At 57.3% G+C, this 11,138-nt stretch overlaps 1 protein-coding gene across 1 annotated transcript in view; it reads right to left on the reverse strand.

Annotated features, from left to right (window-relative positions):
- SHISAL1 (shisa like 1) overlaps positions 1 to 573 on the reverse strand; it is an 82,041-nt gene extending 81,468 nt beyond the window's left edge. The window contains exon 1 of the mRNA XM_067698346.1: positions 497 to 573. The gene's annotated coding sequence lies outside the window, so the exon portion shown is untranslated. The remainder of the gene's footprint in view (positions 1 to 496) is intronic.
- Positions 574 to 11,138: the final 10,565 nt, after the last annotated feature.

The raw sequence follows: 11,138 nt of genomic DNA on the forward strand, positions 1-11,138 counted from the left end.
CCGCCGCAGCCGCGGTGCCCACTTCACTCTTTGCCGCTCGCCGCTCGCCCTCTGCTGCCCCCTCTCCCGGCTCGCGGCGCCCGGCCGTCCTGCCCTCGCCGCCGCCGCGCCGCGCTCCCTCCCCAGCGCCCGCGGCGCCCTCCTCCCTCTCCCTCCCTCCCTCTCTCTTTCTCTTCTCTCCCTCTCCCTCTCTCTCTCGCCCTCCTCTTCTCATTTTTTTCTTTCGCAATCTCTTTCTCCCCTCTCGCGCGCTCTCTCCCCGTGTGTGTTGTCTTCGTTTTTTCCCTTTTGCAATCTCTTCCTTCCTTTCTTTTGTGCTCCACTCTCTTCTCACTTTCTTTCCTTCCCCCCACTCCTTTCCTTCCTTTCTACTTTTCCTTTCCTTTTCCCCTCTCCTCCCTCTTTTCCTCCTGTTCCTTCCCTTTCTGCTTTCTCTCCTCCTCCCGGCACCCCATCTCTGATTCTCTGTCTCCCCAGCCCCACCGCACGAGCTCACCTGCCTCCTCTCTGGCGGCTCCCCAGCCTTCGGCCAGGCCCGGCTGCTGGGAGGTGGGCTCCCCCAGCCCCTCCCTGCGGGAACACCAGACCCGCTCCAGCCAGGTGGCCGCTGTCCTGCCAGCCCCTCCTGCCGCCCCTCCCGCAGCCTGCCACTGGAGGGCCCCACCTGCAGTGCCCCTCCCCCTGCGGTGCTAAGCAAGACATTCCTTCCAGCCAGCCCCCCCCCCACCCCGCCACCGCGGGAGGTGGTCAAAGTCAGGGTCAGGCGGAGGTGGTCCATGGCAGGGTCAGACTTGGGCAGGAGAATCCTTCACATCAGACAAGGTCTTCTGTGCAGTTTTCAATGAGAAAACCCGACTTCCCCAGGCGGTGGTACCCCTCTCCTGCTCCGGGCCCCCTTCTCTCCACCTCTCCTCCCCAGCAGCCCACCCCCACCCCCATTTCACCCCTCACCTGCAGGACAACCCCGTGCTAGACTCACTGTGTGGCCTGGGGCCAGTGAGCCAACCTCACTAAGCCTCAGTTTCCCCACCTTCACCCCCACCTGTCCCTGGCCCAGTGACCTCTGGTGGTAAAGAAGTACATGTGGGGGGACATTGCAGCCTCTTCAAAGGCCCCGCAGAGGGAGGGGACGGCAATGAGGATGGTTTATGTCGTGCAGGGTTAGGGAGCGTGGTCTTGAGTGCTCCGGAAGGCAGGTTGATCCCAGCGGGGCAGACTCTGTGTCTCCCACGTCATTGGATCTGGCGCCATTTTTACAGATGTTGATTGAACCTCCCCGGAAACTAGGCTGAGCCCTTCATACACCTTATTTTACTTAGATCTCACCACAGTGCTGGGGAGTGTCTTCCCCGTTTTACAGGTAAGGCAACTGAGGCTTAGAGAGGTTAGAGCACCTGCCCTGAGCCACACAGCCGCCAAGGGACAGAACCAGGGCTCCAGCCCAGATGCCCCCGACTTCCAAGCCCAGGCTCCCCACCTGTGACAGTTTTCTTCCCTAAAGAGATCTCAGCAGCGTCTCCCTCACAAGACGTTTCGCAGATTAAATGAGGCAGGATATCTGAAGCACTTCACCCAGCTTCTGCAAACCCTCCCAAGAGTGGGGAACCTGATCATCCCACGGGATGATAGAAACCAAGGACCAAGGAGGTTAAGAAACAGACCGAAGGGCCCAGTGCTGGAGGCGGGTGGGACTGGGTTGAGAGCTGACCATCCTCTGCGCTAGGCTGGGCTGCGCTCAGTGCGCTCCCAGGGCCCTGTACCTTCCCTTCCCTATAGTCAGGCTCCCCAACCTCGGACAAAGCCACTTTGCCTCCCTGTGCCTCAGTTTCCTCATCTGCAAAATTGAAATGATTCCACTCACCCCAGAGTCAGCATGAAGATTAAACAAGAGGCTATATCAAACAGAAGACGGTCCTGTTGATTTTCCCAAATAAATGAGGGCCTTGATCTGCAGGAGTGGCCCTTCCGTCCTTCCAGGAGGTGGTAGAGTGGGCAGCAGGCTTTGGAACTGGTCGGACTTAGGGTTGAATCTCAGCCTGGCCATTCACCAGCTGTGTAACCTTGGGCAAGTTCGCTTCTCCCAACCCCTGTGCACTGGTTTCCTGGGGCTGCCATAACCAATATTCGCAAACTTGTGGCTTAAAACAGCATATGTTTATTCTCTTACAGTTCTGGAGGCCAGAAATCCCCAAATCATTTTCACTGGGCTGAAGGTGTGGACAGGGCCGCCTCCCTGGGAGGTGCTCGGGGAGAATTCTTCCAGCTCCTGGTGGCTGCCGCCATCCTTGGCTTGTGGCCGCGTCACGCCAGCCTTCAAGGCCAGCATCTTCCCACCTCTGTCTGCCCCGTCTTCACGTGGCTGCGCCCCTGTGTGTGTCAGAGCCCCTCTGCTCCCTCTCAGGACACTTGTGGTGGCATTTAAGGCCCACGGATAATCCAGGATAATGTCTCATCTCAAGATCCTGACCTTAATCAAATCTACAAAGCTCCTTTCTTGTTGCCACATACGATAAGGTCCCCAGATTCCGGGGACTAGGACGGGGGTCTCTTTTGGGGTGGGGGGCATCTTCAGCCTCCCACACTCTGTGCATCTGCGATCAGGGCAGCTTGGGCTGGTAGGGCCGCTGGGAGAATCAGCAGAGACTAGCATGAAGACTAGCCTACGTGGACCCATTCAACAAACATGTGTGTCTCCACTCTGGTCGGGGCTGGGGGAGAGGTGAAGGGGGACGGGGCTGTGCAGGTAATTACCCAGACCGCGTGGGAAACGTTGCCCCCATTTCTGAGCACCTACTGTGAGTCGAGGTGGCGGGGTGCTCCGCGCTCTGTCGCCTTTAATCCCTTCCCTATTTACTATGTCTCTGCCTTCGGGAGGCCTGCTCCCCCGCAAATGCTTCCCCCCCGCACTCCCCCCCCCCCCCCCCCCCCCGGGGCGGGCTGGCGGCCTGGAGGATGACTCACGCTCTCTCCCTCACTGCCGAGAGCAGCCTTTTCAAAGAGCTGGCTGGGGAGGGAGCTAAATTTAAAGCCAGGCTTCCCGAGAAGATCACCTGCCACGTCAAAGTTGCTGCCGTTTAATTAGAAGTTGGGGGCAGCGAGGTCCACGCCCGTGAGCCCCTTTGGGAAGGGGGGAGGGAGACTCTGGGATGGGCAGGGGGAGGGGCCACGACCAGCTGGCACCCTGCCTCTGCATCAGCATCCCCACCTCCCTCTGGGGAGCAGCCCTCCCCCTCCCAGGAGCCCCCCAAGTCCCTCCTTCTCCAACCCAAGACCTCAGGGTTCCAAGCCCCCGTTTCCCTAATTCAAGACATAAGGAACTGGGGCTCCCCCGCCACCAAGTCACCCGTGGAGGATGTGGCCGAGCTGGAGTGTGAAGTGCTGGCCTGGCCTGGGGGCTCGTGTTCCGGGCCAGCTGGCCACTCGAGGAGGAAGTGGCTGAAGGTGGTGGGCAGGAGGCCTGGCTCTTTGAGCCTGTTTCCCTCTCAGTCCAAAGAGGCTGAGGTCCCCAGGCTGCGGCCGGCCGCCACTGGGAGGCATTAGCTACACCCCGTTTACCTGGGAGGAGACAGGCCCCTGGAGGAGCCCGACCCCAGCTGGGCCCCTGCTGCCCAGCCCTGCCCCTCTGAAGCTCGAGGCTTAGGTCACAGCCATCCTTATGCCCTTGCTGCTCCGGCTCTCCCAACTGGCCGTGGGAGCTACGTGTGGCAGCAAAGCCGCAGCCTCCCCGTGGCTGCAGGGCTGGGTCACGTGGGTGGCAGGGCATGCCAGTGGTTAGAACACTGGCTCTGGAGCCGGGCACGGAGCTGGCAGCCCACAGTGGCCCGGGCCGTGCTCTCCACCTCAGTCTGCTCTTCTGTGAGACGCTGTGGCTTTTGACTCTTGCAGTCCAGACACACAGGAGGTGCTCCGTGTGTGGAACCCGCTGCTACGGCTGCCTGTCGTCCTGGAGATCTGGGAGACCAGTAGGTCATCTGGTCCAGAAGCCTCCTTGACCAGACACACCCCGTTGACTCCAACCTGCGCTGGGCCAGGGGCTGTAAACTCACCGGGGTGGGGGGGGCCTCCTCCCGACTCCTGCCTGCCTCCCTCCTGGCCCTGGGTGTGAACTACCTACAGCCCTCCTGAGCCGGGAGGAAACGGGGCTTCCGTCTGCGCCCTGTCTGCATCAGAAAGGCGCGTGGCAGACCCAGTTCCAGGAGGGCCTCATCACCTTCCCCCTGCTGTTACTCCACTGTGGCAAAAGGGGTTTTGCAGATGTAATTAAGGTTATTCATCTGTTGATTAGTAAGATCAGGAGATAAGGAGATTATCTGGTGTGCCTAAGCCAATCACGGGAGGCCTTTGAAAGCAGAGACTTTTCTCCGCTGTCAGCAGAAAAGGAAGTCAAAGAGATGGCGGCCAAAGGAAGGATTTGACATCAGGGAGGCTGGCGCTGAGGTGGAGGGGTCTCAGGGCAGGGAGGTGAGAGCAGCCCCCAACCAACACCCAGGAAGAGACCAGGGGCCTCAGTCCTGCAACCACAGGAATTGCATTCTGCCAGCACCCTGAAGGAGCCTGGAGTCTCCCCAGATCCTCCCCTAAGAGCCCCGCTTGGCTGACGCCTTGATTTCCACCTCGTGAGACCCTAGGCAGAGACTCGCGGAGCCCGCCCTGACTCTGCCCCACGGAACGGTGAGATAATACATGGGCGCGGTTTTAAGCTGCTGAATTAGCTACAAGCCACAGAGAAACCAATATACCCAGCAACCGCTTGTGCCAATTCCTTTATTTTTAGGGGGCGAAGGTCTTTACGGCCCATCCCTCCCCCTGCAGACCCCTGGGCTGGTCTTTGTACTGTACAACCTGACTTAGCCGCCCCTCCGCCTGCAGACCTTCCATGGCTGCCCCTTCTCAGGGTGATGTCTGAGCCCCTGGTTTGGCATTCAAGGCCCCCTGTATTCTGAACCCTGTTCCCCCACGTCCCCACGAGTGGCCCTGCCCGACGTGTGCTGTTCAGAGAGCAGCCTGGGTCTCTCATCAGGCACATGTCAGGGATCATCAAGGTTCCCCGTACTCAAGTTCAGCACCTACATGTTCCCAAGTGTTTCCGTTTCTTTAAATACACCCCCGATAGCTGCTTATGTGGATACTGGGGAGACGTCAGCCAATGTTCTACGCACAGTTGCAAATTCCACGTTTTAGAACATTCAAGACGGGGAAGAAAAGACACCGTTCTCATCAGTCTGGAGAGAGTTGACAGCAAGGGCCCTGCTACTTGCTTGGGGCAGCTGATTAAGGCAACAGAAATCAATCCCAGGGAAACGGCAAAACTCGGAAGACCCCACCCCCACCCCCTTTGCAGACCTGCCTGCCTCTGGACCCTAAGACTCAGAGCCTGCTGTGTGGACCAGGGTTCCTGGGAGCATGTCTGATGCAAAAGGGCAGCAGGAATTAGGAAGGCTTGGAGTGGAGGGGGTAGGGGGATGGGCACCCAATCACCCTTCCCAAGGCTGGAAAACAAGAAACCCCAGCGGACTCAGTGTGCCCTTGGCCTCCTGGAGCCTCAGTTTCCTCATCCGTACACTGTCACTGATAATAACCTCCACTCAGGTGGCACCAGGCTCTGGTCTCAGTCATAACAAGCCTATGGGGTAGGAGCCGGTATCCTATCTGTCACTGTAACAGTTTCGCAGGTGGTGATGCGCTGTGACCCCAGCGCCCGGGTTACAGGGGGAGCTGGTGACTGAGAGAGCCCTGGCTTCACAGCCCCTGGTTTTGAGTCCTGGCTCCCTGTGTGCCAGCTGGTGGCCTTGGGCAGATCGGTTCACCTCTCGAAGACCATTTCCTCATCGGAATTGGGATGACGCCGGCCTCAGCCTCCTGGCTTAGGGAGGCACAGCGCGAGGCTGATGGCAGAAGGCAGAGGAGTGCTTTTGGGGTGGAATGAGAGACCCCCACCCTTACTTCCGGGGCACTCGCCCCCGCTCCAAACCTTCGAGGCATCAGCTTATAGGAACGGCGACAGCTCCATCCCCTGTGTCTATCCCGGGTTCGGATTCTGCCACAGCTGGCGGCGGCTCTCATGGCCTCCCTGCGTCTCCCCAGCCTCTCAAACCCAGCGCACAGATGATGAGAATTAATATGGTGCAAATTGGTAGGTTGAGCCAAGCACCCCGAGATGGAGGCCTAATTTCCACACAGCCCAGCCCTCCCCACGGGCAGCCGGGGAATAATAACAACAATGGTAATCAGGATAATTGGCGTAAGCAGAGCCTTTCAGTCACATGCCCTCCACACCCATGTACACCTTGAAAAGAATGCGGGGAGTCAGGGCAGGGATCTACCCTCATCTCAGAGCTGTAGGGCGGGGGCCCAGAGAGGTTGTGTGATGGACCTGAGGTCACACAGCTCGCGAGAGGCAGGAATCTGAGGACTCCAATGCCAGTGCTCTTTCTACTGCTCTGGAAGCCCCTTCTCAGAAGCCTCTGTCTAGGGGACTGGAGTGGGGGCTTTGCTCCAAAGATCAGTCATTTTAAATCCCCAAGGGCAGGGCAACCTAGACTACGGTAGGATTCGCAGCTTTGTAGCAATAAGGCCTTGGACAAGTTGCCTAACTTCTCTGGGATGAGGATCTACCTTTTCTCTCGAAAAAGATCAACCTTTTCTCCCACTCACTGGGTGCTCTGTGGCCCCCAGTGTCACTTGGGTGGTCTCCTTGAATCCCCACCACCGTCCCAGGAGCTGCTTCTATTTATTCCTGTTGACAGATGACAAACAGGCCCAGAGAGGTTAAGTGACTTGCCCAGGGTCACACAGCCAGGAGGTGGCAGAGCTAAGATTTGAACCTGGGTCTGTCCCTCCCCTGCCCGTGCTCCAGGCCCGTGCTCTTGACCTTGATGCAAGGAGGAACAGAGTTGAGGGCCCTGGAATGGGAGCACGTCCTGGCTGTGCTTCCCCATTTCTCAGTTTCCCCAGCTGCTCCGTTCTCACTGCCGGTCAGGCCCCTCTGGCTCAGAGAGCGTGAGGCCCTGGCAGACTCAGCCCAGCTCTGGCTCCTTGCAGATTTAGCCCAGCCGTAGGGAGGCAGGTTGTACGGGGTTTGACAGATCAGGCTCCCGTGGCTGGGGTCCCAGCTCCAAGCTTCTTTGATTTTGCTGAGCAGCCTCTCCCGATGCTGTAAACGGTTTGGCTCGGTCTCACAGAGCGACCTTTGTTATTGCAAAATCTCATGTTTCCACAGAACCCAGGGAAAAAGGAGCCTTTGGTGGTGGGTTCCGGCATCTGTCTGAATTCTATTCTGGTGAGGTTCCCAGCTGTGGGGAAGCCAGCCCCGGCCTGGGCCGCAGGGTGGAGCCCGTGGCCTTGGCCAGGTAGCCCCCGCCTGTCTGGCTGCCTGCCAGCTACAGCCTGTTCACCGGTCAACATCTGTGATGAATCAGAACCTCCAAAGGGCTACTCAGGGGCCTGACGGGAAGCGGCTGGAATAAGAATGAAGTGGGGGTGCCTTCGGCCCTGTCTGAGGTCTCCTCTGGCTGACCGGGGCCAGCCAAGCCCTGGTTCCATTGGAAGAGGGGAAAGGGAAAGGAAATTCCAGCTTTCAGAGCCTGGATTCAGGTACCTCGTGCCAGGCCTGGGGCTTTGCAAACATTTTCTCCTGAGCCCCACTGGCCCCCCAAAAGCAAGGCACTATTATTTTTGCCCCAATTCAGCTGAAGATAGGGAGGACCAGAGAGGTTAAATACCTTGCCCAGGGTCACACAGTGGGTAAGTGGAAGCTGCTGCCTGCCGTATGTTAGATTTCCAAGTTCAGAACCCTTTATACCATTTACATCACTTTCTTTTTTTTTTTTTTTTTGTGGTACGCGGGCCTCTCACCGTCGTGGCCTCTCCTGTTGCGGAGAACAGGCTCCGGACGCACAGGCTCAGCGGCCATGGCTCAGGGGCCCAGCCGCTCCGCGGCATGCGGGATCTTCACGGACCGGGGCACGAACCCGTGTCCCCTGCATCGGCAGGTGGACTCTCAACCACTACGTCACCAGGGAAGCCCTACATCACTTTCTTGATCAGAGAAAATGTGGCCCCACTTTGGTGTCCAGGAGATGACTTTGTCTCAGCCCTCCCCATCTGAGACCCAGACCACGTGAGGGGCCAGGCCCTCTGCAGTCAGTTTTCCTCACATATTGCTCTAAGGCCTCCTCAGAGCACCATGCCTGGTACTGGAGCCTAGCCGAAGAGAGGATGGGCTGCTTTCTGCCCCCAGGGCATCATGGGAATATCCTGGCATACCACCTACAGAGAGAGAACCCCAGAATCATGGCCTGCTGGAGCAACCTTCCAAGGTCAGCAGCATGAGCCTTAACTGCAGATAAGGAAACTGAGGCTCAGAGAGGTCCAGTGACTGGGCCAAGGTCACCTCGCACATTAAGCCTTCTCGCCACCTTAAGGTCCTATTTTAATGTGAAAATTACAAAATAAGCCCCAGCTTCAGGGTCAGACTCTTGGGTCTGCCTCGCATCAGAAGAAGTCACTTTCCCTCTCTGAGCCTCGATTTCCTCATCTTTGAAATGGGGGCAACAGTTCCTACCTTTCAGGGGCCCTGTGATATGTGGTCAGTTGAGGCCATATTAGTAAGTGCCTTAGCACAAAGCCTGGCACACAGTAGGGCCGCTACTTGGCTATCCCCACCACTACCCCGCTGGTAGCTAGTGCCTAGAGTCTGGTATTTACTGGTCATAATAACAGTTACTAGGTCTTAACCACCTAGTATGTGTGACTCACTACACTGCGCGCTTTGCATATTCAGCATCGTGGAAATAACCACAACCAACGTCTTTGAGCCTCGTGTTGGGCACTGCTCTATGCATCTGACAAGCATCATATGGGCTAACGTGATGTGGGCTGTGGCCACGCCCATCTCACAGACAAAGAAACTGAGGCTGGAAGTAACTTACCCGAGACTCCTAAAACCCAGGTCTGCCTGACCCCCGAGCCCAGCTCTCAAACCTGGGCCAGAACCTCTGTCTGAAAAGCTGAGGTCTCGTCCTCCACCCAAAAGGGGACACCTGAGCTGGCTTGGGGAGGAAGGAGGAAGGAGGGTCATCGCCAAACCCAGTGGGGAGTGTGTGGGGCTGGATGTAGGTGGGCAACAGCTGCAGGTTGCAGGCTGCTGGGCACCACCCCAGAGGGAGAGTCCACGGGGCTGATGGTCCACAAATGCCCTTGGCCAAGGCCCCGCCCTGGTGGCATTCAGAGCAGGATGGGTTCGGTTCTGTGGACGCAGGGACCAATCTGTGTGGGCACTCTGCCCTTGATCATGCAGGCTCACACCTTTACCAGCCACCAGGTGTCTTGGTTTCGTCGGGCAGAGCCCCCCGAACCCTCCACCGGCAGCCCCTGAGCCGCTCCTCCCAGTATTCACTGGAGCTGCTGGTTCAAGCCTCACTGTCTCCTGCCTGGACGTGTGCAGTAGCCAGCAGTCTCCCTGACTCTCCTCTCCCACCCAGTGGGCCATCCTCCAATGCGAGCCAAAGGGATCCACGTGGAACCCAAATCTGACAGCATTGCTCTGCTGTTCAAAGCCCTTCTACGGCTCCCTACTTGCCTCCAGATAAAGTCTGCCTTCCACCTGCCACTGAGCTCCATCTCCTGCCACAAGGGCACCCTAGGCTTGCTCTGCCTCCCTACTTTCCTGATCAGACCATGCTCTCAGGTCAGCAGACCCCAGCTCTCTCTGTTTTCTCTTCCTGGACTGCCTGTCTTACTTCTTTTTATCTTTGAGGACCCAGGTCATTTGTCTCCTCCTCTTGGAAGCCTTCTCTGAGCCAGGCTGGATCTCTGCTTCCTCTGGGCTTCTCCACCCATCACAGCCCTGGCCACACTGAGTGACACTGTCTGTGCTTCTGTCACCACCAGGAGCTCCCTTAGGGCTGGCCTGGGTCTGACCCAGCTCCGTGTTGCCGACGCTGTCCACCACAGGGCCCAGCCCCGAGCGGGCCTCGGTGTGAGAAGTTGCATAAGTGGTTCTAACAGGCTCAGCCCAGGAGGCCAAGAACGACTGACTCTCTCTGCTCCTGCCAGGACACCCAGTGCCCAGTCTGGCCGCGTCGGCAACTTGGCGCCGATATTTTATTAATAAGCACATTTGGCCTTACGCCTTTCCTTCTCAGCTCTCTGAGCACCTCCCCACCCTTAATTAATTCTCCCCACACCCCATATAAGCTGCTCTTCCCACAGCAGATAATGATGTGTGAAGTCCTTTCCTTAAAGGTGCCTGGGATTCATTGCACAGTGTAATTAGAATCCTCTCTTCCGCATCTCCTGGGCCCTTCCCACTTCTACTCCTCCCTCCCCTGGGCCAGCAGGTGGTCTCAGAACCTTTGGGATGGAGTGTTAATTTATTATTGTTATTATAAAGCCATGCACGAGCTTGCTGTCTTAACAGCTTAGTTTTGTCATCAGAAAAAAATAACAAGATAATTTTTGAAGAGGCGAGAGGCAAGCGGAGGGGCAGGGAGTGGAGTGGAGTAGCACCGCAGTCTGGTTTGTGCAAAGCTAACTGGGTGGACTGGTGTTGCCGAGGGCCCTGGCAAATCACAGTTTCAGGCAACTCCCCTTCCTCCAGGAAGACTCCCCTGATTAGTCCACTCACATTGGGTTTTTCTGCTTCCCTCTGGCCTTTAGAGCAGAGACCCTTGTTCTGATAGGTGATTGCTCTGTGTGGGCCTGCCCCTCCCAATGACACTGAGAGTCCTCGTGTAGGATTCAAGTTTCCATGTCTTTGCATCCTGGGAAATGAGCAGAGGACTGGGTATTCGGTGACCAGTACTTGTGATGCATTGAGGAATGTGGGAATGAGTGAAAAGATGGTGGGTGGGTGGATGGATGAATGGATAGATCAATAGATGGGTAGATAATGGGTAGGTGGGCGGGTAGATGGATAGATAATGGATGGATGGATGGATGAGTGGGTAGGTGGGCGGGTGGATGGATGGATGAGTGGGTAGGTGAGTGGATGGATGGATGGATGGATGGATGGACGAATGGGTAGGTGGGTGGATGATGGGTGAGCGGGTTCATGGAAAGATGAATATGCAAGAAGATGGTTGGCTAGATGGAGAGCTTCACAGAGAGATGAATGAAGGGAGGGCTGGATGGACAGA

The sequence above is a fragment of the Pseudorca crassidens genome, chromosome 11 (genome assembly GCF_039906515.1).
Source record: "Pseudorca crassidens isolate mPseCra1 chromosome 11, mPseCra1.hap1, whole genome shotgun sequence".
In the NCBI taxonomy this organism is placed as follows: Eukaryota; Metazoa; Chordata; class Mammalia; order Artiodactyla; family Delphinidae; genus Pseudorca; species Pseudorca crassidens.